The sequence below is a fragment of the Octopus sinensis genome, linkage group LG23 (genome assembly GCF_006345805.1).
Source record: "Octopus sinensis linkage group LG23, ASM634580v1, whole genome shotgun sequence".
Taxonomy (NCBI): domain Eukaryota; kingdom Metazoa; phylum Mollusca; class Cephalopoda; order Octopoda; family Octopodidae; genus Octopus; species Octopus sinensis.
The window spans coordinates 24975376-24982875 of record NC_043019.1 but is presented as its reverse complement, the minus strand read 5'-3'; positions in this window follow the sequence as shown (position 1 = coordinate 24982875).

The following is a 7500-nucleotide window of genomic DNA, read 5'->3' as shown; positions in this document are numbered from 1 at the left end:
CACGAAAGCCATATTGAGAGTCGGAGAATAAACGATTTGAGTCAAGATATTTTACAAGAGAGTCATTAACAAAACACTCAAAAACCTTACTGATAATTGGTAGTTGACTAATTGGTCTATAATTAAGAGGATTAGATCGATCACCACAGTTCTTAAAGACAGGAGCAACAGTTGGGAATTTCCATAAAGAAAGAAAACAAGATTCTGAGATACACTTTCGGAAGAGCCTAGATAAGACAGAAGATAACTCAGGAGAGCACTTCTGAAGAACAATGGCTTGAATACCATCAGGTCCGGTTACTTTACATGAACCCAACCGTGCCACAATGGCCGCAACCTTAGCAGAAGTAATACGACAACTAGCTGGCAGAAACGTTAGTACGCCGGGCGAAATGCTTAGCGGTATTTCGTCTGTCGTTACATTCTGAGTTCAAATTCCGCCGAGGTCGACTTTGCCTTTCATCCTTTCGGGGTCGATAAATAAAGTACCAGTTTCGCACTGGGTCGATGTAATCGACTTAATCCCTTTGTCTGTCCTTGTTTGTCTCCTCTGTGTTTAGCCCCTTGTGGGTAGTAACGAAATAAATATTTGAGGGAAAATACATTTTACAAAGTTTTACGAAATATTGTTGCTTTAAGATCCATACGTGGAGGCTTCCCATGGCGGGGCTGATGAAAACGATCAGTTTTATCAAGATTTATTGTGAGGCTTAACATGTTATATGCCACTTGCGTTTTATCCACAAAAGAATCCAGTCTGCAACCGAAAGCTATGTAACGATAGTGCGCAGGCACTTAGAAATATGTGAGATGGCAAACGAACTTAATGCAAGTCCACTGTGATTGACCGAGTGACGAGTAGACTTGTACTCTTTAGCTATAGTGGTGACAGCTAGTCTAGGTCACTCCGAATAAAATGCTGAAGATTCATATAATCTCTCACCTCCAATCATTTGCAACCCCCAATGATCTTAATGTTTGGTTTGTTTCTGAAGAGTTTATACAAGGCCTTTGTAAGGCACCGGGAGGCTGAGTCAGACTATTCATTCTTTTATCTAAAGAATATTTTAGATGTTATCCGTGAACAGGTATTCCTTGTTAAAGTTGAGGGTGCATTTGAGTTTTTCTTAAAATCGACTGACATCTTTTTGGAAATGTATTCTCACTTATTTGTTGATCGTCCAATCACTCACTTAGCCACTTGCTCACTCTCTCCCCATCTATCTATCTATCTATCTATCTATCTATCTATCTATCTATCTATCTATCTATCTATCTATCTATCTGTCTGTCTGTCTGTCTGTCTGTCTGTCTGTCTATCTGTCTGTCTGTCCGTCCGTCCGTCCGTCTGTCTGTCTGTCTGTCTGTCTGTCTTTCTGTCTTTTTGTCTGTCTGTCTGAATGACTGTCTGTCTGTCTGTATCTATCTATCTACCTAAACCCACCTACGAACCTACCTACCTACCTACCTACCTACCTACCTACCTACCTACCTACTTATCTATCTATCTATCTATCTATCTATCTATCTATCTATCTATCCATCTATCTATCTATCTATCTATCTATCTATCTATCTATCTAAACACCCGTTAAAAGGAGGGCTGGGCATGCCTTGGTTGATGATGCGCAGACACGCGCTGAGACTGCGACATCTCTGGCTCTATGTAGACGACGGTGAACAGGTGTGGTCGCCGTTTGTGAGGCACGCTTTCCCGCAGCTCGTCTCCATGACCGAACTGCAGTCGTGGATCAAAAAGAGGCCGAGGAAGGGCGAATGGCACCGCGAGTGTCGCGTTGCTCTCAAGCAACTCTGCCGTCCTGGGTCGACCTTGAGTGACTTCAACACAACCAAAGCATTCTATAGGGGATTAGTGGAGGGGAGGTACGACGACGAGCTCGGGGCGAACCTGGACGTCGACGAGGAGTACCTGATCCGCCTGTTCAGGACGACTTTCGGGCCAGGGCCCATGGACAACTTCCAGAGATCCCTGGCCTGGCAGTGTTACCGAGAAGCGCTACCCGTTCGGGATAAGCTCTACAGACACGGCTTGAGAAACACGGGGCCGACCTGCCCGAGATGCGGTCAGAGCGACGAAACCGTTCTGCACGCACTCGTGCAGTGTCCAACAATTTCCGACCTGTGGGCTTGTGTCGAACAACTGCTGTCACGTGTGGGACGAGTCGGTTTATCAGCTGAGTCTATCGTCAATATTGTCACGCCTCCTTCCTTCAAACGGGAAGGAAGAGCTATTTTCATCATCCTTGTGGCTATGGCGAAAGAATGTATCTGGTGGACGCGTCTGAAAGGATTGGAGACAAACACTTTCCTCTCTGGTCAATCTCTCATCAACTTCTTCAAGTACCACTTGAAAAGGAAAGTGAGAGTAGAGAGGCAAGTTTTGTCTAGCGAATGTTTTAAAAAAAGATGGGTGAATGTAGCAAGGATGGCACGTATGAATGACGAAGCCACCTTGAGCATAATCCTATGAACCCAGAAATTGAAAACAGAAAGTTACCCACTTGCAAACAAATGTGGTAACATATAACAATATTGACCAAGGTTACCGTGGTCTTTTTCGTAGGCTTTTCTTCCCACGGATAAACCTTACTTGCTTTCCCCTTTACACCATATATCATAACACTGTGATACACGATCCCTATTGATCGTTCTTTTTTTTTCCTCTTCCCCTTTTTTTACCCCTTTTTCTTCTTTTTTCATTTCTCTTTTCTTTTGTTCCTTTTCCTTTTCTTTTTTTTTTAATTCTTTTTATTTTTTATTCTATTTATTTTTTCATTTTTTTTTGTTCTTTTCTTCCCTTTTACGATCCCTCTTGATCGAAAACCTACGCCACCCCCTTTTTTTTCATCCCCCAAAAGAAAAGCTCTACCTTGTAACTTGTCCCATCTGTGTGCAGCCCTGTGTGGCCAATAAAGAAACTTATCTATCTATCTATCTATCTATCTATCTATCTATCTATCTATCTATCTATCTATCTATCTATCTATCTATCTATCTATCTGTCTGTCTCTCTACACACACATACACAAACGCTGTTACATATCTACTTCATACACACAATTTCACACACAATGAACATTTGGTAATAGATAAGATAGGGAATGGTGTACGTGCTGAAGACCCGGCCACAATTAACACAATGTAATACGCACACACATGCATACACACACATGCACTCACATGTATATACTGATCTTCCTTTAAATAATTCAGACAGGTGTATTATACAAATACAGGGGTTGGACAAAATAATGGAAACGCCTTAAAATTTCAAACAAATTTATTTTAATATGGGGTAGGACCGCCTTTGACAGTAATTACAGCAAGAGTTCTACGAGGTATGGACTCGTACAAAGTTTGAATTGTTTCCAAAGGAATGTTTGTCCATTCTTCAGCTAACACAGTCTCCAGTTCTTGTAGTGGTGATGGTGGAGAATATCCACTCCTTACTTGTTTTTCTAAAATGCACCATAAATATTCAATAATATTGAGATCTAGGGACTGTGGTGGCCAGATAAGATGTTCAACTTCACTAGAATGTTCCTCGTGCCATTCAGTAACAAATTTAGCTGAGTGAATTGGTGCATTATCATCCTGAAAGACTCCGGAAACAGTTCTGCAACCATAGGATGAATTTGATCAGATAAAATGCTTAAATAGTCTTGACTATTAATTTTGCCATGAAGGGAAACCATTGGACCAGTGGATTTCCAAGATATAGCCCTCCAGATCATCACAGATTATCCCCCATGTTTAACAGTTGGAAGACGGCAGTCTGGGCCAAATGCTTCGTTTGGCTGTCGCCATACGTATACTTGGCCGGTGGTTGGAAATAAGGTAAAAGGTGATTCGTCCGAGAAAATAACATTCTTCCACTGCTCTAGGGACCAATTCTGTAGATGTTTACTCATGCATACATACATACATACATACATACATATATATGCATGTATGCATGTATATATATACATGTATGTATGTATATATATATATATATATATATATATATATATATATATATATTATATATATATATATATATATATATACACTTTATTTAAAGCAGCAGAAAATTCAACAAAACCTGTTACTCTGAGTTTCCCGTTGCCATTCATCGGACAGTTTTTGCTAGATGAACGGCAACGGGAAACTCAGAGTAACAGGTTTTGTTGAATTTTCTGCAGCTTTAAATAAAGCATATTACTCTACCACTGGTATTTGAGTACTCTTTTTTCCACCTTGTTTCACATTTATGTGTTTACTCCGGTAAATATATATATATATTATATATATATATATATATGCGTGTGTGTGTGTGTGATATAAATTATATTTTACTCGGTTCATCATCACTTAGTTCGATATATCACTGTCTTTGTTATTGAGACAATACATACGCACACTCGTTCATACGTCTATGCATGTAAGCAGACACACACACACACACACGTGATATAAATGGTGATATAAAGGATTTGAATAACATCTTGAGCGTTTGTCTCCATTTCTTATTATTCTTATGTATGTACGTATGCATGTGGATATGTGCGTCTGTGTGTGTATACGCGTATGTAAACACACATGCACACAAATATTCAGGATCGATATTATTCCCTAATATATTCTACCATAACATTACGGTGTCGTTGTCAATACGGTTGTGTTCTTTGGTTCCTATCAAAAATCAATTTGCAGTAAAACATTGCTGAACTAAATTGATTCAATATGAACGAATTAGTAGATTCCTACTTCATTTATAACTAATTATATATGCTAATTAGATCATTAATCCTAATTATTCGTTGAATTATTAATCAGTAGGCTGGTTTACAATTAAGAACATTTTGGTTTATTAAATATAAAACTATAAGTTGCAGGATTTCTGAATTTCATTTTCGTCTAACCATTTAACATCTAGCCCTTTGATGTCCATTATACTACAAGAACTAGGAGTAGGTCTCTGTTCTTTTTAGTATATTTCCTGTGAGCCTTTGGTTTCTTCCTCCTTTTTGTCCGCCATTGGTGGAGGATCTACAATAAAGGTGATAGGTGCTGCCATTTCTCCTCTGACTATGCAATGATTTTTTAAGCGCTTGAATGAATTTGCCTTTTCAGCATTTTTAGTATTTCGGTTTGTAAAAATTTGGCCAGAAAAGGGTTGCGTCGCTAAACGTAGTTCTTTGTAGGATCAACAGTGGTCATAAGCTAAATTAAGAAGTAAACACTTGGAGGTTACTAGCTGATATTATTTATTTATTTATTTATTCGATATTAAAATATTTAGTCGTCCTCACGTCTGTATTTACAATTATGTATCATCATACATCATTTTTCACTTCATTATTTCTTCATTTCTAAACTTCGTTTTAGATGTCTTGCAAACAACTTGCACATGCAAGTGCTACCAGTTAAAAGCTCCGTATATCGGAAGCTAGCAAGTGTATGGGGTCATTAGGAGAGAATGCGCGCCGTTTCGGGGCCTACCTCTCAACGGCATCAATGCGCACCGGCCCCCCTCACTGATATGAGGCCCCGCTTGCTAGATCAGCTGATTATGAAGAACTCAATATACTTCTAGCCATCGCTCATCGTCTCATTCTATTTTCTCCTATAAATGATCTTCACTCTATATTTGTTTTCTCCACCCATTTCTCCCACAATTTAAATACACTGCCAAAATATCATAGAAGATTATATTTACTTCCTTTACTTTGACTACATTTTGATATTTTGGATTTAACATATATTTTTTCACTTCTCTATATAATTATTTAACCATTTTACAGTGTCGTTATTAATTATCATACCTTCACTTTTTTTATGTTACCTGTAAAATTTCCTGTAGTTTTCTAAAGTTTCCAAAGTTTCCTGGAGTTTTCTTCTTAGATTTTCTCCTTGATCATTGGTTAACAATTAGCTATTTTCCCAATCTGTATTTAATACAATTATGTTAATTATAATCAACCATTTTAACGTTATTCTTATGATTTGGACACTCTCCATTTCCGATTCCATATCACTTTCACAAGCGGAGAAGTTTAAATATCTCGGAACCATATTCACAAGTTAGGGGATGCAGGAGGCTGAGTTGGATTCTAAGATTGCAAGTGCTGGCACAGTGATGCTGCAGCCCTTTTCTTTTGATCTTCAGAAGAAGGGGAATTGGTAAAACATCCAAACTTACTGTCATTAATTCGGTTTTTGTGCCTAACCTCATCGATAGTCATGAATATTGGGTAATGACCGAAAGAATACGATGACCAATGCAAGAGGCCGAAATGGGAATCCTCCGGGGGATCTCTAGAGTAATGTTACTTAACAAGTTTCGAAGTTCGGAGATCAAGGAGTTTCTCCCTGTAGAGCCGCTATTCTCCTCATTGAGAAGTCACAGTTCTTGTGCTGCGGACATGTGATTAGAGTGTTGCAGGAATCGCAAGACGGATTCTTCAAACTGAGTCAACCAGCAGGACAGAATTGGATAAAGAATGAGATAGTTGGATAATCTCATAATCTATTCAAAATCTCAGTTGGTCATGCTTAGGATTTCAGCCAGAAAGTTTAATGAGGGTTGCTTATTGTAGGACCTTAAAGAGGAAGTGCCTTAGGTCTCGAAACCCCACGAGTCTCTTAGGAATTGTTAGCAGGGAAGGCAGATGGAGGAATATATCTGATAAAATATTTTATCTCGTTAACAGAGAGCCATTCTAATCCTTTATCGATTCAAACTTTTAAATCTGGAAATTAGATGCACAAACATAGATGTAGAAATATTTTAATACGGTTACTCCCGCATCTTAATTAAGAGCTTTCCGAAAGCATGTCCCATACATCATAACTCTTTATTTATGCATCGATGCTGCAGCAATTTGGATCGGCAAGAACATTCATTTTCATTACTAACTCAGTCAGACCTTATAGTTCTTACATGTGAACGGCAAGTTTGAACCTCGACACCGGCGTTGCCTTGTGTCTATTGAAAAGTAAATTAAGAACGGTGGGCTGGCAGAATTGCTAACATGTCTGAGAAAATACCCTGTGGTATTTGTTCTACCGCTTTACGTTCTGAGTTCAAATCTCACCGAGTTCAGCTTTGGCTTTTATTCCTCTAGTTAAATATTAGAGTCTATATAATCGAGTGGTCAAGACAGCGAGCCGGACTAAATACTCAGCAACATTTCGTCTGGCTTTACGTCCTGTGTTCAAATTGCGACGAGGTCGACTTTGCATTTCATGCTTTCGGAATCGATAAAATAAATACCAGTTGAACACTGGGGCCGTTGTAATCCTTTTCCACCTCTCAAAATAAGAAAGGATTCTCAATAGGGTGGTAGGTTGGCAGGGTCGTCAAAGCGTCTGGTAAAATATCCTTGCAGGATTTGTTCTGGTTCCTTAAGTTCTTAGTTCGAATTCCAAGCAAGTTAATTTTTTTCTCCATTTCAAGGTTCCAAAATGTCGCCAGTATTAGAACGCATCATTGTT